The sequence below is a fragment of the Petromyzon marinus genome, chromosome 38 (genome assembly GCF_048934315.1).
Source record: "Petromyzon marinus isolate PM22_M1 ecotype Great Lakes invasive population chromosome 38, UKy_Petmar_22M1.pri1.0, whole genome shotgun sequence".
In the NCBI taxonomy this organism is placed as follows: Eukaryota; Metazoa; Chordata; class Hyperoartia; order Petromyzontiformes; family Petromyzontidae; genus Petromyzon; species Petromyzon marinus.
This window is the reverse complement of record NC_133704.1, coordinates 9,067,194-9,088,580: the sequence shown is the minus strand read 5'-3', so window position 1 is coordinate 9,088,580 and position 21,387 is coordinate 9,067,194. Positions and strand designations below refer to the sequence as shown.

The 21,387-nt window shown below is 52.4% G+C and overlaps 1 protein-coding gene across 1 annotated transcript in view; it reads left to right on the top strand.

Moving 5' to 3' along the window:
* Positions 1–5,885: 5,885 nt before the first annotated feature.
* HIC1 (HIC ZBTB transcriptional repressor 1) overlaps positions 5,886–21,387 on the top strand; it is a 93,907-nt gene continuing 78,405 nt past the window's right edge. The window contains exon 1 of the mRNA XM_076072625.1: positions 5,886–7,333. The gene's annotated coding sequence lies outside the window, so the exon portion shown is untranslated. The remainder of the gene's footprint in view (positions 7,334–21,387) is intronic.

Here is a 21,387-nt window from a genome sequence, read left to right as displayed (position 1 = left end):
ACGTGCACACACGAACACACAACACCCCCACACCCCCCACGTGCACACACGAACACAACACCCCCCACGTGCACACACGAACACACAACAACACCCCCACGTGCACACACGAACACACAACACCCCCACGTGCACACACGAACACACAACAACACCCCCACGTGCACACACGAACACACAACAACACCCCCACGTGCACACACGAACACACAACAACACCCCCCACGTGCACACACGAACACACAACAACACCCCCACGTGCACACACGAACACACAACAACACCCCCACGTGCACACACGAACACACAACAACACCCCCACGTGCACACACGAACACACAACAACACCCCCACGTGCACACACGAACACACAACAACACCCCCACGTGCACACACGAACACACAACAACACCCCCACACCCCCCACGCAAGCGTCGCACGGCCGTAAGATGGCGGGCGGGCAGCTTGACAGTTGCAACAGGGGGCACCGCGCGCATCCTCCCCGCCTGTAGCAGCAGTAGCCCGCCTCTAGCAGCAGCAGCAGGAGCAGTAGCCCGCCTGTAGCAGCAGCAGCAGCATCCCGCCTGTAGCAGCAGCAGTAGCAGCAGGCCGCCTCCCCTCCTTCGCCACCACCACCACCCGGCCCTTCCCCCCGTCACCCACCAACCCCACACGCGGCGCGCGGAGGATCCTTGGAGGAGAACTCGGCTCACGAACTCGGCTCACCCCGCCACTGCTGCCACACGGCACCGCAAAGACAAAGATCCCACAGCCCATGTATAACCTTAACAGAATGTCTGGGCAAGGGCTGTTTGTGAGCGAGTTAAGTAGCTATGGAACGTGGGTACGCAGGGGGGGGGGAGGAGGGGTGGTCAGCACCACGCCTGGCCGCCTTTGTCTTCCCCGGTGGCGATGTTTAAACACAAGGCACCAGGTTATACTCGTTTGAGGCTGAGTCGACCTAGGGGTCGTCGTTTTGGTGGCCGTGAGTGGGGAAATCGAACTCGGGTCGCCGGGTTCGCAGCGAAGTGCGCTTAACCGCTTACATTACCTCCCCCCCACAACACCAACTCACGTACACTCATAACACTCGCACATAGGCAAAGATTCCCCATGTAGCCTCTTCTTGACAGGCTGTTGGGGAAAGTGCTGTTAGCGAAAACCTATTAAGGCCGGCAGGGCACACGAGGGTGGCCAGCACCACGAAGACACAACTCACAAACATTCAAACACTCACATGCACGCTCGTGCGTGCGCGTACGTTGATGTTGTGAGTTGTTTTTTTTACGTCGATTTTGTTGAACGCTAACCTTCCCCCCCCTCCTCCTCCTCCGGCTCATGTGCAAGAGTGACCCGGGACATTCGTCTGCCAGCAAGGGGTGCGATTATTGCTCTACATAGCCCAAGTGTGAGTGTGTGAATAATTAAGTGTGTGTGTGCCGTGGAGCTGTTTCTGTACCGTGATTTACACCAAAACTGCGCCTTCTCCATCTTCGCAAAAGACAAAGAACCACCCCCCCCCCCGGTGTAGACTTAACAGACTGTAGGGGCAAGTGCTGTTAGCGAGCACCTGTGAAGGCCGGAACGGTACACGAGGGGGTGGGTGGCCGTCAACACGCCCGACCGCCTTTGTCTCCCCAGTGGCGATGTTTACGCACCGCACCACGTGCTCATTTGAGGCTGAGTCGACCTAGGGGAGGCCCGGGACCCGGTTCGGATAATCGTCACTGGGTCTTGGCCCAGGAAGACACACTACCCGCTACACTACCGCTTCCAATCCTCACACGCATACACACACACGTGTACCCCACACACGTGTACCCCATACACACACACATACACACACGTGTACCCCATACACACGTGTACCGCATACACACACACATACACACACGTGTACCGCATAGACAACGTATACACGTGTTGAGACATATACACAAATCATACATACTTGGGCCCATGTGTACACCCATAAACACACGTTGATACATACACACATTCACGTGGACACGCGCATAATTACATTGATACGTACGCATATGCATGTTGTTACATGTGCACACCTACTCATGTTAATATATACACGCATGTAAACATTGATGCATACACAGATGTACAAACATCGTGATAATTACAGGATACTGTATATACACAATATACATATTTACACATATCTTAATATAAACACGTACACAGATATATAATAGAAACATACATGATATATATAGGCATACATAATAAACACAATACCTACATATTCAATGTTACACTTCTCCAATGCAGATATATACACATAAACATATACGCATAATCGAAATAACGAAGATCCCCCGAATAGCCACACTAAGTCGACACACAGACAAAGATCCCCCGTGTAGGCTTAGCAGACTGTTGGGGCAAGTGCTGTTAGCGGGCACCCACCGCACTGGGTCCTCATTTGAGGCTGAGTCAACCTAGGGGAAGCCCAGGAACGGTTCAGATATTCGTCACCGGTGTTGGCCGTGAGTGGGGATCGAACTCGGATCGCCGGGTTCATAGCGCAGCGTAGCGATAACCGCTACACTACCGCTCCCCACTCACACAAGTCTGACACACTCACACATACACACACGTCACACACACACTCGCACATACACACACGTCACACACACACTCGCACATACACACACGTCACACACACACACTCAGAAATACACACGTCTCACACATACTCACACATACACACACGTCTCACACACATACACACGTCTTACATACACACTCAGAAATACACAAGTCTCACACACACTCACACATACACTCAGAAATACACAAGTCTCACACATACACACATACGTCTCACACACATACACACGTCTTACATACACACTCAGAAATACACAAGTCTCACACACACTCACACATACACACACACTCCGAAATACACAAGTCTCACACACACTCACACATACTCAGAAATACACACGTCTCACACACACTCACACATACACACACGTCACACACACTCAGAAATACACAAGTCTCACACATACTCACACATACACACACACGTCTCACACACATACACACGTCTTACATACACACTCAGAAATACACAAGTCTTACACACACTCACACATACACACACACTCAGAAATACACGTCTCACACACACTCACACATACACTCAGAAATACATAAGTCTCACACACACTCATACATGTCTCACACACACACATACACACTCAGAAATACACAAGTCTCACACACACTCATACATGTCTCACACACACATACACACTCAGAAATACACAAGTTTCACACACACACATACACACACACGTCTCACACACATACACACACACTCAGAAATACACAAGTCTCACACACACTCACACATACACTCAGAAATACACAAGTCTCACTCACACATACACACGTCTCACACAAGCACATGGCCCCGGGCGGAACGAGGGAGCGAGCAGTGTGCGTGTGTGTGGTGGTGGGTGAGAATCCACTTGGTGTGCGTACGTGTGTGTGTGTACACGCGCGTGTGTCCCTGCGTGCGTGTGTCACGAATACCGGCGACCTCAGTTCGACTCCTGCTCACGACAAATAATAATAATAACACTTGACGAATATCTCAACCGTTCCCTGGGCGGACATCAAATGTATACTTGATGCGGTGTGTAAAATGTCAGCACTGGGAAGACAAAGGCGCTCGGGCGTGGTCGCCCCCCCCCCCACCTCGTGTGCCGTGCCGGCCGTCGTAGGTCCTCGCTAACGGCACTTGCCCCGACAGTGTGCTGAGGCTGCACGGGGGATCTTTGTGTGCGTGTTTGTGTGTGTTCCTTGGTCAATGACGCAGCACGCGCACCCCACGTGCGTGACGCCGCGAGTCCCGGTGTGCGTGTGTGTGTGTGCGCGTGTGTGTGGACGTGTTCGGTGTGTGGACGTGTGTCTGCGCGTGCGTGCGTGTGCGTGCGTGTGTGTGAACGTGTGTGTGTGCGCGTGTTCGGTGTGTGGACGTGCGTGTGTCCGCGCGTGCGTGTCTGCGCGTGCGTGCGTGTGTGTGGACGTGTGTGTGCGTGTGTGGACGTGTGTGTGCGTGTGTGTGGACGTGTATGCGTGTGTGTGGACGTGTGTGCGCGTGTTCGGTGTGTGCGTGTGTGTGTGCGTGCGTATGTGTGGACGTGTGTGTGCGTGCATGCGTATGTGGACGTGTGTGTGCGCGTGTTCGGTGTGTGGACGTGTGTGTGTGTGCGCGCGTGGATGTGTGTGCGTGTGTGCGCGTGTTCGGTGTGTGTGTGCGCGTGTGTGTGCGCGTGCGTGCGTGCGCGTGTTCGGTGTGTGGACGTGATTGTGCATTTGAGAATGCAGTACTCGCATGTATTCGGGTGTGTTTTAGACCGCGTGTATTTCAGCGTGCGGAGATGTTCGATTCCCGCTCACGGCCAGGTGGCTAATTTCTGAACCGGTCCTCACCTAGGTCGAGCCAGCCTCAAACGAGTACCCGTTGCGGTGTGTAAGCATCAGCACTGTGGAGACAAAGGCGGCAGGGAGTGGTGTTGGCCACCCACCCCTTCGTGTGTCGTGTCGGCCTTTATTGGTGTTCGCTGACAGAATTTGTCCCAACACTCTATGGCTAAATTGGGCATCTTTGTGTATTTGCGTGTTTGGACGTGTCTGTGTGTGAGATTGAGAGTTCGTGTGTATTCCGTGTGTGGAAGTGAAGGGGTAGTGTGGTGGTTAGCGCACTACGCAACGTTCACTCCTTACAACAGTGACGCTCTCTGAACCTAGTTTCTCCCACAGGTTGACTGAGCCCTAAATGAACACACGGTGTGGTGTGTACACCTCCTCGTAGGGCCGTGATAGCTTTGACGTGTTTGTGCTCGCCAACAGCACAGCAGCAGCCTGCATGAGTCGGCAGGCTGTGTTTGTGAGTCTCTTAGTGTGCACGCAGACTGGGTAAGAGTCCCACGGGACTGGATTATACAGCGCGCGAGTCCACTGTGTGTGTGTGCGCGCGCACGTGTGTATGTGCGTAAGTCAAGGGGTGAGGAGTGTGTGTGTGCGGGCACGTGTGTGTATGTGCGTAAGTCAAGGGGTGAGGAGTGTGTGCGTGCGTATACAAGAGTGTGTATGTGCGTAAGTCAAGGGGTGAGGAGTGTGCGCGCACGTGTGTGTATGTGCGTAAGTCAAGGGGTGAGGAGTGTGTGTGTGCACGCACGTGTGTGTATGTGCGTAAGTCAAGGGGTGAGGAGTGTGTGCGTGCGTGTACAAGAGTGCGTGTGTGCATGCTTGTGGGAGTCAAGGGATGAGGAGTGTGTGCATGCGTGTACAAGAGTGTGCGTGTGTGAGTCAATGTGTGAGGAGTGTGTGCACGCGTGTACAAGAGTACGTGTGTGTATGTGTGTAAGTCAAGGGGTGAGGAATGTGTGTACGCGTGTACAAGTGTGCGTATGCGTGTGTAAGTCAATGTGTGAGGAGTGTGTGCGTGCGTGTACAAGAGTGCGTGTGCGTGTGTGAGTCAATGTGTGAGGAGTGTGTGCGTGCGTGTACAAGAGTGCGCGTGTGTGTGCGTGTGTAAGTCAATGTTTGAGGAGTGTGTGCGTGCGTGTACAAGAGTGCGTGTGTGTGAGTCAATGGGTGAGGAGCGCGCGCGCGTGCGTGCTCGTGCCCGTGCGTAGCGTGAGTCAAGGGGTAAGGACGAGCGCGTGCGCGCGCACGAGCGTGCGTGCGCGTGCGTGTGTGCGTGCGCGTGCGTGTGTCAAGGGGGTGGGGCCAAGGCGAGGGCAGGGCAAGCGACATGGATGAGAGAAAAGAGCGAGTGACGATTGTTCCTCCCCTCCCTCCTTGCCTCTCTCACCCAACCCACCCGCTCCTCCCCCCCATCTCCACCACCTCCAGCACACACGCACACGCGCGCGCCCTCCATCCCTCCCCCCTGCCACACACAACCCTCGCAGCCTCCTCCTCCTCCTGCTCCTCCTGCTGCTCCAGCTCGCACCCCCCCATCCCCATCCTCAAGCCTCCCCGTCCGCCCCCCGCGACGCCCGCCGCTCTGCCCGCACTGGCGAGAGAGAAAATGGAGGACGGGGCTGCGAGCAGGTATCCTGGAGGAAGCAGCAGCAGCAACAACAGCAGCAGCAGCAACAGCAGCGGCACCAGCAGCAGCAGCAGCAGGTAGCGCCGCGCTATGCCACAGCTCGACTGACGAGGAGCAGCAGTAGCAGCAGCGGCGGCAGCGGCGGCGGCGGGGATTCCACGGGGAGGTTGTGCGCGCCATCCATCCCCCCTCTCTCTCTCTCTCCAACCAACAACAAAAACAACGACAACGCGGAGGAGGAGGAGGTCTCGGTCTTTGCGCGCCGTACGCCGCGCTCACCCCCCAGCATCATCATCATCATCCACGCGGGCACCACACAACGAGTATCGGCGGTGGTGGCGACGCAGAGCGGGGACGGCACGACGAGAAGACGGGGGGGGAGGTGCAGAGGAGACGCGAGAAGAGAGGAGGGCAGAGGGGGGGAAGGAGAGAGAGAGAGTGAGAGCGGCTCCCTCTTTGCGCGCTCCTCTCGCTGCTGCTGAGACGCGTGCCGTGCAAGCCGCCGCCGCCGCCACCGCCGCCGCTGGCGCGCGGGGTGAGTGGTGAGCGAGCGCCACTTCGTAGGGGGTGTGTGTGGGGTGTTGTGTGTGTGGGGTGTTGTGTGCGTGTGGTGTTGTGTGTGTGTGTGGGGTGTTGTGTGGTGTGTGTGTGTGTGGGGGGTGGAGGGGGGGTCCCTGTTCAGAAGCCGCTCGGAGCGAGTTGCGAGCCCCCGGGGCCGAGCAAGAGAGAGAGAGAGCCGTGCCGCACAGCCACGAGCGTGTTACGTGTCGTGGGGGGTGATCGGCGCAAGGCAAAGCAACAAGCGGGCGGGTTCGAGTCTTGCCGAGCGAAAGAGAGCCGCGGGGTGGGGAGTCGGGCAATGCGCGGTGGACGCCGCCGCTGCCGCCGCTGCCGCTCTGTGGCTCCGCGCTTAAATGCGAGTGGCGCTGCGGCCGAGCGCAGACGCGGCGCACGGAGCGAGGCGGCGGCGGAGACGGAGAAGGAAGCGGCGCCAAGGCGCGGGGGCCACCTGGGCGGGCCGCGGGGCCGCGGGCATTGGCAAGGGCAGCAGGGGCGGCAGCGGCAGCAGGGGCGGCAGCAGCAGCGGCGGCGGCAGCAGCAGCAGCGACGAGGAGGAGGAGGAAGAGGGGGACCGGGAGCCTCGACAGAGACACCACCACCACCTCCATCATCAGCAGGAGCAGCAGAAGAAGAAGAGCGTGGTGTGCGCGGGCTGACGTCAGCGCTGAGCCGCCAGCTGTGGTGAGTCCTGCCGTGAACCCGGTGCTGGTGGGTGGTGGTGGTGGTGGGTGGTGGTGGTGGTGGTGGGTGGTGGTGCTGGTGGGTGGTGGTGGTGCTGGTGGGTGGTGGTGGGTGGTGGTGGGTGGTGGTGCTGGTGGGTGGTGGTGCTGGTGGGTGGTGGTGGTGCCGGGCAGCTGGGGCCGTCCCGGTTTGAGATGAGCTACGGACAGAGAATGCTGTTTGGCTGCCTTTGGGGTTTTGGGGCTGAATTTGGAATGGCGGGGGGGGGGGGCACGGGTCGATTAGGTGGGGAGTGACACGGGTCACATAGGTGGGGGGGGGAGTGGCACGGGTCACATAGGTGGAGTGGGGTGGCACGGGTCACATAGGTGGGGGGGGGGGGTGGCACGGGTCACATAGGTGGGGGGGTGGTGGCACGGGTCACATAGGTGGGAGGTGTGGCACGGGTCACATAGGTGGGGGGGGGGGTGGCACGGGTCACATAGGTGGGAGGGGTGGCACGGGTCACATAGGTGGGATGGTGGGGCACTTGGAGTGGCATTGCTGGTGGCAGTGCTGGTAATGGGCGTGATAGTGATGATCAAGTTGGTAATGATGCTGGCGATGGATGATTTGCTCTTTGTTACGGTGCTAGAAATTGTGGCAACGGTGGTGGTGGTGGTGACAGTGACATGTGGTGATGTGGTAGCGATGGTGATGTTGACGGTGGTAGCGATGGTCGTGATAATGTCACTGACAGCGCTATATGATGATGGTGGTGGTGATGGTGCCCGTGATGGTTGTGGTGACGGATCCAGGTGGTGGTGCCAGTGATGGTGGTTGAGACTGTATAGGTCGGTGTTGTTGGAATATGAGGTCTCAGGCTGGAGATGAGAGCTCTGTGAGCTGAGTGGTGATGAGTTGGTGTATCTGCTGAAGATTGGCAGGGCAGGTGTTAGTATGTGCGTGTATCCTAACTCAGTGTCTTCTGGGTTTCGATTGCCCTTCGTGGCTAACACATGGGTTGTGGATATCTCAACGTGTTCATGGACATCATCTTAGATGGACCCAGCCTTCAAAGGGTGCCTGGTGCGCTGTTCGAACATCGGGATTGTTGAGACAAATTCGGTTGTGGCCAAATCACCCTCCTCTGTTCCGGCCTTCGCAGGTGCTCGAGAAGGGCCACGCGTTCCCAACAGTCTGCTAAGATCACATTACGGGGCGTCAACATCATTGCCTCGTTGACGTCTGAACGTGTTGTCTATGTTATAGTGGTGTGTGTGTGTGCGACTCAAACCTCAAATGAGTACTTGGTGCGGTGGCGTAAAAACATCACCGCTACTCGGGAGACAAAGGCGGTCGGGACGTGGTGCTGATCACCGACCCGGCTTCGTGCGCCGTGCCGGCCTTCATAGGTGCTGCTATTCGCGAACACCCCCCCCCCCCAGCAGTCTGTCAAGGCTATACGGGGAATCTTTGTTTATGTTTGTGTGTGATTTAGACACGTGCGCGCGCGTATTAAATTATACGCACGCGCGCGCGTGTATGTATGTTCGTGTGTATTTGTGTGTTTGTTTGTGTGTGTTTGGGGGTTAAGAGACATGGGAAGGATGGGTGATAAAGTTCCGAAGTGTCTGGAGGGAGGGAGTCGTGTGTGTGTGTCGGGGATGGGGGGGGGGGTCCCAGAGGGATTCCCCGTGGTGGAGTGGGGGGGGGCGTACACCTCTCATCCTCACCGCTCCTACCGTGGACACGGCTCGCCCCCACCTCTTCTTCCTCCTCCACCACAACCACCACCACCACAACCACCACCACCACATCCACCACCACCACAACCAACCTCCAGCTCCCCTCCCACTCACTCACCGGCTGGCATGGCGCCGGACTGTGGACCCTGTGAGGCCGCTATAATCATCATTATTATTATTTATTGGCGCTTCGGCCGCGTGCGCGTGCAGAGCGGGGCCCTCGGTCCCGTCCGAATCGGGTGCGGGGGACCGCTGTAGGTCGGCTTCGTGGTAAAAAAAAACTAAAAAACACAAAAACGGCAGCTCGCTCGCCCGTTCGCCCGCGGCCGCGCCACGCTGGGCAAGGGGGGGCGCCCGGGCCAGCTGCGCCGCGCGGGTACGAGGAGGAGCGGGGGGGGGGGATCCAGGGACTCGTCCGTCTCAAGGTACCGGAGCCGAAGGAGTTTCAAGTCGGGTACACAGCACGGAGCGCGCACACACACACACAGCATACTCAGGGCAGAGTACACATACACAGCATTCTCAGGGCAGAGTACACACACACACAGCATACTCAGGACAGAGTACACACACAGCATACTGAGGACAGAGTACACATACACAGCATACATAGGTCAGTACACACAGCATACTCAGGACAGAGTACACACACAGCATACTCAGGGCAGAGTACACACACAGCATACTCAGGACAGAGTACACACACACAGCATACTCAGGGCAGAGTACACACACACCATACTCAGGGCAGAGTACACATACAGCATACTCAGGACAGAGTACACACACACAGCATACTCAGGGCAGAGTACACATACAGCATACTCAGGGCAGAGTACACACACCATACTCAGGACAGAGTACACACACACACCATACTCAGGGCAGAGTACACACACAGCATACTCCGGGCAGAGTACACACAGCATACGTAAGACAGAGTACACACACACCGCGTACGTAGAACAGTACACACACACACATCATACCCGTAGGACAGACTACACAAAGCACACGCCGTGTTCACACAAAGCACACGCATAGGATAGTGTATACACACAGCACACAGTACAGAGCAGTAGTGCATACGGTGGTAGACACACTACAGGTACGATACACGCCACACCGTTATACGCACTGCACAATTCGCACTGCACAATTGACACTGCACAATGTACACTGCACAATGTACACTGCACAACAAACACAAAGATCAGATGAACAGATCGTTGGTGCAATTGCCGTGTTAGCGGGCAGCAGCACCTATGAAGGCCGGCACAGTGCGCGAGGTTGGTGGGTGGCCAGGCATCACACCCGACCGTCTTTGTCTCCCCCAGTGGCGATGTTTTACACACCGCACCAGGTACCCGTGTAATGTCGAGTTCACCTCGGGGAGGCCTAGGACCGGTTCGGATATTCGTCGCTGATATTGTTCGTGAGCAGGAATTAAACTCTGGTCGCCGAGTTCGTTGTGCGGTGTGCTAACCACCACGTACACGACATCACACACGCAGCACACTACCCACGTCCCACCATAGACTACATCACACACAGCACACTACCCACGTCCCACCATAGACTACACCACACACGCAGCACACTACCCACGTCCCACCATAGACTACATCACACACAGCACACTACCCACGACCCACCATAGACTACACCACACACACAGCACACTACCCACGACCCACCATAGACTACACCACACACACAGCACACTACCCACGTCCCACCATAGACTACACCACACACACAGCACACTACCCACGTCCCACCATAGACTACATCACACACAGCACACTACCCACGTCGCACCATAGACTACATCACACACGCAGCACACTACCCACGTCCCACCATAGACTACATTACACACACAGCACACTACCCACGTCCCACCATAGACTACACCACACACGCAGCACACTACCCACGTCCCACCATAGACTACACCACACACACAGCACACTACCCACGTCCCACCATAGACTACATCACACACACAGCACACTACCCACGTCCCACCATAGACTACATTACACACACAGCACACTACCCACGTCCCACCATAGACTACATCACACACGTAGTACACTACCCACGTCCCACCATAGACTACATCACACACACAGCACACTACCCACGTCCCACCATAGACTACATCACACACGTAGTACACTACCCACATCCCACCATAGACTACATCACACACGCAGCACACTACCCACGTCCCACCATAGACTACATCACACACACAGCACACTACCCACGTCCCACCATAGACTACATCACACACACAGCACACTACCCACGTCCCACCATAGACTACATCACACACAGCACACTACCCACGTCCCACCATAGACTACATCACACACAGCACACTACCCACGTCCCACCATAGACTACATCACACACAGCACACTACCCACGTCCCACCATAGACTACACCACACACAGCACACTACTCACGTCCCACCATAGACTACATCACACACACAGCACACTACCCACGTCCCACCATAGACTACACCACACACGGCACACCACACACACACACACGGCGCGCTACGTACTGTACACTACACATCACACTGTACATCGCACACTGCACACCACAACTCCACTCACACGACAACACCACGCCACCATACACCACAACACATTATACCAGGCCCCACATCACCACGCACCACAACAAGTCCGAGTTACCGAGTCTCGCAGAGCCATCGTTGAGTCTCACCGAGACCCACCACGCCACGTGTTGAGTCTCCCCGAGTCTCGCTTAGCTTGAGGCTCACCTTGAGCTTCTTGCTGGAGCCCGAGTCTCGCCGAGTCTCATTGAACATCGCCGAGTCTCGCCGAGTCTCATTGAGCCACGTCGAGGCTCACGGGGGCCGCGTTTTTGTGTTTCCACTGAATTCAGAATCTCACTGTAGCGGCTCTTGAGCCTCCACTCAAGTCAAAGTGAGGCCCTCCCCGCTGCGGGGCTCCGAGTTTCTCGTCGTTCAACACGCAGCCGTGGACACGTGCTGTGTAGATCTGCACACGCGTGTTGTGTAGATCTGCACACGCGTGTTGTGTAGATCTGCACACGCGTGTTGTGTAGATCTGCACACGCGTGTTGTGTAGATCTACACGCGTGTTGTGTAGCTCTACACACGCGTGTTGTAGATCTACACAACACGCGTGTGCAGATCTACACAACGCGTGTGTGCAGATCTACACACGCGTTGTGTAGATCTGCACAGCACGTGTGCAGATCTACACAACACGCGTGCAGATATACACAACAGGCGTGTGTAGATCTACACAACACGCGTGTGCAGATCTACACAACGCGTGTGTGCAGATCTGCACACGCGTGAGTGTGTGTGTGTTTTAGATCTGTACATGTATGTAATGTGCACGTGTGTTTAGATCTGCACGCGGGTGCATCGCTCTGTGTATAGAGTGCTGCACACGTGCGTAGTGTTCTGCGAGTGTTTAGATCTGCACACGTGTGTAATGTGTACGTGTGTTTAGATCTGCACAAGTGTGTAATGTGCACGTGTGTTTAGATCTGCACACGTGTGTTTAGATCTGCACGCGTGTGTAATGCATGTGCTTAGATCTGCACACGTGTGTTTAGATCTGCACACGTGTTTAGATCTGCACACGTGTTTAGATCTGCACACGTGTGTAATGAATGTTTCGATATGCCCACGTGTGTAATGTGCACGTGTGTTTAGATCTGCATACGTGTGCAGTGCGTCTGTTAAGATTTACACACGTGTGTAATGCATGTGTTTAGATATGCACACGTGTGTAATGTATGTGTATAGCTCTACACACGTGCAGTGCTGTGCGCGTGTGTACACATACACATCTGCACGCGCATTTAGTGCTGTGCACGTCGATATGGAGAGGTGTGCACATTTGTAAATGTTTGTACGTACGTGCACAGTGTTGTATGTCTGTGCACAGTATTGCACACGTATGTGTGTGTGTGTAGTCTACACGTGACTGTTATACACGTGTGTGTGTATATTTATTGTGTATAGTGTTACGTGTATAGGTGTGTGCATTGTATAATCACCGATGTCTGCATGTTCGTGTGTGTATATATGTTGTATATGTATGCATAGCTTTGTACACGTGCTAGAATAGACGCGTTCAAATCTGTATATATTTGTGTGCGTGGTGTTGTGTGTGGTTGCAGCACGTGTACATGATTGTGTACGCGTGGCCGTCGTTTCGAACCCCTGTATAATTAAATGTACACGTGTGTTGCGTTGTACACGTGTGTAGGGGGTTTTGAACACACGTGTAAAGACCGTGAAGTGTGCATTCTTGCACACTTATGTAGTTGTGTACACGTGCGTGTGTGTGTGTTGTTGTTGACTTAACATTAAATAGGTTGCGTGGGGCGCTTAAACACCAGCACCTCGGGGAGACAAAGGCGGCCGGGCGTGGGTTCTGGCCACACCACACCCACCACGTGTGCCGTGCCGGCCTTCAATGGGTGCTCGCGACTCGCTAACAGCACTTGCCCCAATAGTCCGTCGAAGGCTATACCGGCGGTGGTGGAGTCTTTGTCTTTGTGTGGTACACGTGCTCGCTCACATGTGCGTTGGTTTGCGCGACACGCGAGTTTGTATGTTGTATGTTGTCGTGTCGTGTGCGTTCAACGCGCTGCTCGCTTACGGCAATTTCCCACCCAACATTCTGTTAAGGCTATAACGGGGGAATCTGTGCGTCTTTGTGTTGTCTTTGTGTTGTTGTGTGTTGTTGTGTGTATTCACGTGTGTCTTTGCGTGTTTGTGTAACGCTCCGTGATGTGTGTGCGCGTGTGTGTTTATGACTAAATCCGTGAGTTTCTACGCTGTAGATACGGCGTTGATGTGCATTGTACATTTTATTTGTTTACATTTAACAGCGTAATTTTGCGTTGTTGTAATGCGTTCGTGTTATATCGTCTGATGTGTCCACGTAGTCCGTGTTTGTGTTTCCCGAGTTGCGTTGTGTGCTGTTGTGTTGTTTTGTGTTGTTGTCCTGGCCGGTGCGCGTTTGTTTTTGTGCTATAATCGTTAATAACGTTGGTTGCCTTTTGTCCAACTTTCGTAATGCGATGTTTGTGTCACGTTTCGTTATATATATTTGTGTGTGTAATGATCGTGGGACCTCTCTTTGCCAGTATCAAAATATAGCAATGCGTTTTTATTTGCATGTTCACAATTATGTGTGGTTAATGCAGATTGTGATTCTTTGCTAAAGCTTTCAGTTTGGGTGTTTTTCTTAACGTCTTAAACACCGCCTGTTTTATTGCCAGAAAAGGTAAAAGCTTATTCTTATATTGTGTGATCATGTTTAGCAGTGTGTGTGTTAATGCTGTGTGTGCGTGTTAATGTGTGTGTGTGTGATAATGTTGTGTGTGTGCGTGTTAATGCTGTGTGTGTGTTAATGCTGTGTGTGCGTGTTAATGTGTGTGTGTGTGATAATGTTGTGTGTGTGCGTGTTAATGCTGTGTGTGTGTTAATGTTGTGTGTGTGTTAATGCTGTGTGTGCGTGTGCATGTTAATGCTGCGTGTGCATGTTAATGCTACGTGTGCGTGTTAATGCTGTGTGTGTGTGTGTTAATGCTGTGTGTGCGTTAATGCTGTGTGTGCGTGTTAATGTTTTGTGTGTGTGATAATGTTGTGTGTGTGTGATAATGTTGTGTGTGTGCGTGTTAATGCTGTGTGTGTGTTAATGCTGTGTGCGTGTGCGTGTTAATGCTGTGTGTGTGTGTTAATGCTGTGTGTGCGTGTTAATGCTGCGTGTGCGTGTTAATGCTGTGTGTGTGTGATAATGTGTGTGTGATAATGCTGTGTGTGTGTTAATGCTGTGTGTGTGTGCGTGTTAATGCTGTGTGTGTTAATGCTGTGCGTGCGTGTTAATGCTGTGTGTGTTAATGCTGTGTGTGCGTGTTAATGCTGCGTGTGCGTGTTAATGCTGTGTGTGTGTGCGTGTTAATGCTGTGTGTGTGCGTGCGTGTTAATGCTGTGTGTGCGTGTTAATGCTGTGTGTGTGTGTGCATGTTAATGCTGTGTGTGGTGTTTTCAGTTTATTTTGGTATAGCCCTGTGAGCCATTCGGCTCTTGAATCGGGTGCAACCACAACAAACAAAAACACGAACAAGAAAAACATCTTAAAGTGACTATGTGACTGTGCAAACAGAAAATCCATGAAAAAAACCAGCAAAATATTCTTGAAAAAAGCACCGTACACCAACGCTGTGTGCAAAAATCCCAGTGGGATGCAAGTCAAACAACAACAACAACAACCACAAGAAAACTTAGATTAAGGCCATCAGTCTAACTCCGTACTACAACAAAACAAACATGTCCAAACCAAAAAACGTTTTCGAAATAAAAAAATAAAGCCATAATTGCAACGTAACAGTGATCATAGGGACTGTGACCGAATTTTTACAATAAACTACGTAAATAACATGTAACACCAAATCCTAGAGCCATAGCTGGCTGCATGAGTTACTCCACAACACCAGAAGCATAAGTCGGAGTATCAAATGTTTCAATGCACCTTTAAGATCAGCACGCTAAATCAAAATACAGATAATATTTTGCAGCGTCATGCGGAGCGAAAACATTTTATTTTATTTTGCGCCAATGAATAGCAGTGGCAGCTAGGGGTGTACAACTCCTCTAGAGCAGTTTTAAGAGAAGATCTCATTGGTAGCGATTCAAGGTGCAGTTTATTGGCAATAGCATTCCAGACCTTGGGGGCATCAATAGCAAAGGCCCTTCATCCAGTTTTTGTATGGCAATAGGGAATGTGAAGCTGGTAACTGAGCGAAGACCTGAGGTCAAATTTGTTCTTTGAAACAGAGAGGAGATCCAGCAGGTAGTCTGCGGATCTTTTTGTAAGTACATCGTGAATAAATAAGATCTGGTGCACAAGCCGTCGAACATTAAGAGATGTTAAGTTTGTCCCAATGTAGAGATCACAGTGGTGAGTCCTATATGGACAGTTCAGTGTAAATCTTAAGGCCGAGTGATAGATGGAATCAAGCTTCTTCAGTACAGTACTTGGAGCTGATTTATACACGATGTCACAGTAGTCAAGTAGAGGCAGTATGGTAGCTTTTATCAATTCCAAACGGAACATTGGGGGGAAGCAGTGCTTGTGTCGATACAGAAAACCAATTTTTATTTTTGTCTTTTTACCAATATAATCAATGTGATCTTCAAAATTCAGTTTTGAATCCAGGATGACCCCAACTTATATATATCTGATGCTGTGTGTGCGCCAAGATGTTAACTCCCTCGCCTGGTGTACAGGAGGTCTTGTCGTTATATTTGGAGTTAGCGTGTTGTTCTACTCCGTCTTAAGTTTTCCCCTTCACATTTAGAATGAACATCACGCGTTCTTAGTCACTGGCTGCTGTACATTTGCACGCGACAAGCCACTTCGTTGAGTTATTCATCATTTGTGGTCTATGTCGCTTTTGAGAAAAGAGCTCATACAGTTCAGTGGGCCTTACCTGGTAAAATTTAAAATATAGTTTAGCGTGCGCTGTGTGTGTGTGTGTGCTGTGCGCTGTGTATATACTATACTGTGCTGTGCGCAGTGTGTGTGTGCTGTGCGTAGTGTGTGTGTGTTGTCCGCAGTGTGTGTATACTATGCTGTGCGCAGTGTGTGTGTGCTGTTCGGGATGTGTGTGTGTTGTTCGCAGTGTGTGTGTATACTATACCGTGCTGTGCGCAGTGTGTGTGCTCTTCGGGGTGCGTGTGTGTGCTCTTCGGCGTGCGTGTGTGTGTGTGTGCTGTTCGCAGTGTGTGTGTATACTATGCTGTGCGCAGTGTGTGTGTGTGTGATGTTCGGGATGTGTGTGTGTTATCCGCAGTGTGTGTATACTATACTGTGCTGTGCGCAGTGTGTGTGCTGTGCGCAGTGTGTGTGCTGTTCGGGGTGCGTGTGTGTGTGTGCTGTTCGCAGTGTGTGTGTGCTGTTCGGGATGCGTGTGTGTGCTGTTCGCAGTGTGTGTGTGTGTGCTGTTCGGGATGCGTGTGTGTGTGCTGTACGCAGTTGTGTGTGCGCTCTGCGGTGTGTTGTGTGCTGCGAAACGCGCGTGTGTGTTCGTGCTGTGCGCGGAGTTTGCGTCGCAGTGATCACGTCCGTGTGAGAGTGTGTTCGTCACCTGCTGCACATGCACACACAGCTGCTGCACCTGTGTCACGCGTGTGTGCGGTATGCACACGCGTGTGTGCACTGTGGTGTAGACACAATGATCTGTTGTGTATATGTCAGTGTTCTGTATCGCTAACACAGCGACGTACACACCCTGTGAGACACGTGAAGCACAGCGGAGTGGGGAGTGGTGCGTGTGTGTGTATTAACAATATGGGGAGCGGTCGCGCAGCAGTTAGCGCACTGCGCCACGAATCCCGGTCACCAGAGTGCAATTCCTCCACACGACCAATAAGAAGGACAAATCGAATTAACCGGTCCTGGCCCTTCCCTATGTATACTCAGCCATGAGTGAGTGAGTACCCTGCTGCAGTGTGTAAAACGTCGCCACCGGGGAGACAAAGGCGGTCGGGCGTGGTGCTGGCCACTCCCACTGCCTCTTGTGCCGTGCCGGCCCTCTTAGGGTGCTCTCTAACAGCGCTTAGCCCCAACAGTCTGTTAAAGGTTATCTTTGACTTACTGCGGGTTGTGTGCCAGCGATGATGTATTTGTGTGCAATACGCATAACAAGAGTCCCCTCTGCCCTGTGTCTGTGTGTATGACTGCTCTTTGTGTCATTATGCAACGGACAACGACACAGAGTTGAAATGAGTGATTTTATTTCGAATTGCATCGCAAACACAAAATTGTACCACTCAACTTCACTGCGTTTTTGCAAGTGTAATTTCGCAAACAATCATCAATTGTACGCATTGAGTAAATTTTCATTGTACCGTGGGATCTCTTTGCCAGTATCAATCAAAGTATGAAAAATATTGCCAGGAAAGGGTAGAACCTATTCTTATTTTTCACACATTGCATTGTTTCCAATGCAATTCGGTAATTGCATTGCACATTATGTGTACTGCAGCAGCCGGGGCAATGCCTTGCTGGTGGTGCTGCACTTGTTCGCAACCCACTACGTCGGCCGCCTATAACCCTGCGTGCGCCTGCCGTAGTAGAAGGGCAACCGTGGTATATGCCCAAAAACTCTGTCGACTTAACGTAGTTTTGATTGAAAACGAATTTCCCAGATTGAAAACGCATTTCTTCAGAGCCGCTTTTGGTGTTTAGTTTGTTGTCCGCCCCCTCCGCCCGCACCTCCGATTAGCGCGGTTGGCTACGTACGGTGCGAAAGAAGTTCAACATACACGCGTCTCTATATACAGCGCTTGTGTGTCTGTGCAGTACACGTGTACGGTATGTGTGTGTGTCAATTAGCTTACCTATGTGCTGTGAAAAAGGCCCCTTGCTTTAAACGTCGCCCATTATGTACGGTACACCTTTTCTTACGAAGGCCCACAGTGTTTATTGACGAAGGGCGAGTTGCTTGTTTGATACTTGTCCTCGTGCACCACTGCCGGTACAGCAGCGTGACCAGTTGATGTGTTTAATATTGTACATTGGTGTGTGTATGAGATGGATATATATTAAAATGTACGGGCAGTCCTCGACTTGCGAGCAGGTTACGTTCCTGAGACCCGTTCGTAAGTCGATTAATGGCAAAACGTGTCGGGTAGTGGCGGGTTGAACGACACATTTATATTTACGTGATCTAACCAAAAAAGACATCTTATGAATAAGTCGATTGTTTTCGTATTTTTAAACTCAACACTTTACGGTATTTTTTTTCTTATCGTATATACAGTCAGAGGTATGAAATATGTTATGGTTCAACAAAAAAAGGAAGCGTTAAATAACAACTAATATCGTACATTTGGCATGTAATACTGAATACTCTATAGTAGATAAAACATAAAAATAAAGTAACATGATATAGAAAAATAAATCCGTTTTACTTTCGCTTACCTTGAGTCCTTGAGCACCCTTGCTCGTCGCAAGGGTGCGTGCATCACGCGGGATGCTGGGACTCCATTACATCTCGCGGAGGATCACTCTCACGAACAAAAATAGTTCCACGATTCGGTTCGTAAGTACAACTGAACGTCCATAAGTGCAGATGTTCGTAAGTTGGACGTCCGTATCTCAGGGACTGCCTGTACATATGCTTACAAGTCAATAGTGGAGATGTTAGTCTCATCATCATCCGCAGGGACGGTGAAGGCTTCCCCAAGCCGTCGCCATCAATCCCCATAAAGATGTGTGTCTCGTATATAATAATTAAAATTAAACGATTTAAGAGTAATAACCTAGAGCCCCCTTGTCCATCGACCGCCGGATGAATGCCATGTCAGTCATGGCCATACTTCACCATGTTGGTCAGTGCGGGTTGGTGAAGGGTGAGCCTAGGGACGGGTTCAGATATCGCTCGCCACGGACGTTAGCCATAACCGGGAATTGAACTCGGGTCACCACTGTGCTGCTTACTCCTTCACGTTGTCTGTATATGGTACCTGTAAAGTATACGGTGAACGTGAAGTGTATGCGGTGGATGTGAAGTGTATATGGTGCCTATAAAGCATACGGTGGGTGATGTGCAGTGTATACGGTGGATGATGTCACCTCGGTGCGCGCTGTCACGTGACCGTGGCTGACACCTTGGGTGACACTTTTGGGAAGACAATTTAGGCAACGTCGTGCTTTTAAGTGACAATTTAAGTAATAGTTGTGGTGACTTTCTGGATAACCCTGGTGACACACGAAGTGACACTGATTGAACATTTGGGTTACACGTTGGGTGACACTTCTCAGTTTTTCTGGCCTGGGAGCTGCGAGCCCCATGCCGTGGTGAGCCACGCGATGGCACCGCGCTCTCCACCGGCCTCACCCAAGGGGACGCGGCGCTCACCGCCGTTTCGTTACCGCGCCGTCCGTCCGTCCGTCCGTCGTGCTCGTGTGCGTGACCGAAGTTCACTTCATTTTGAACTAAGATTATTGTGCCATCGGAAGGGACTTGGTGGGACCTTTGTGGGATACTTTCAACAACTCCCATGCATGTCGTGCGCTGTGACGCGAACAGACGCAGCCCTGCGCACCCGCGGATCGCATCGCGTGCGCCTCGATTAACTATTTTCATATTGACTTTTTATTTTACCGGGTAAGGCCCACTGGGCTATATAGCCCTTTTTCAGAGGCAACCTGGCCACAAATAATAGCGCGACAAAGTGGCTCATCACTTGGAAAATTTATTGCAGCCGAATACTCTCAACGCATGTAAATTCTAAATGCGGGGGGAAAAACCGGATGACCCGGAGAAAAATCTACGCGACCACAGAGAGGACATGCAAACTCTTAATATACAGGCATTCGGGTCCGGATTTAACCCACGATCTCCTGCACACCAGGCGAGGAAGTTACCATCTCGCCACCGTGGCCGTAACACCGTGCCGATAACCAGCGCCGTGACCGGAGGGGTTCCTGCGGCGTTGATGGAACCCTCGCGCTCGCTCGAGTCGGCTCGGGGGACGAGCGCCGAGTGATCGGTTGTGCGACGACCTCTGCGTTGCGTGTAAAGAAGCGGGGTGTTGGCATGCATGCCCGGAGGGCGTGCGACGTAGCGACTCTGTGCCCCAGTGATGACTTTTGTCGGCGTACCGCGGTGGCGATTCGATTTCAGAAACATTTTCAGCCTCCGTACCGTCTCCTCGTTTATATTGTTAATCGTTTTTACCTTTGTCCACTCGGATGAATACAAACACGGCAGTGACGTAATTTCCGTACAGGTTGCACAGGTTATGAAGTTTAACCGATGCGTCGGCGTTCACCAGGATCATTCCCGGCTCCAGTGTTCATTTGTTTATTTAGTTGGTGCGGTTCCTTCGTTATCTTGGTGTGACACGGTGCCGTGGTTATTCGTGCAGTGCGTGGTGGTACATGGTGGTGTGCAGTGCGGTTAGTGGGATTTAGTTTGCATCATAGTTTGGTTGTGACGTGTGGTGTGTACCGTGCGGTGTGCGATTCGTGTGCGGTGTGATGTGTGTGGTGTGTACGATGTGGTGGGGTGAGGTGTGTGTGTGTGTGATGTGACTGCTGTGGTGTGTATTATGATGTGTGTGGGGAGCGGTGGTGCAGTGAGTTAGCCCGCTGCGCTACGAACCCGGCGACCCGAGTTCAATTCCCGTTCATGGCCAAGACCAGTGGCGATTATCTGAACCGGTCCTGGGCCTCCCCTAAGGCGACTCAGCCTCAAATGAGTGACCTGGTGCTGGC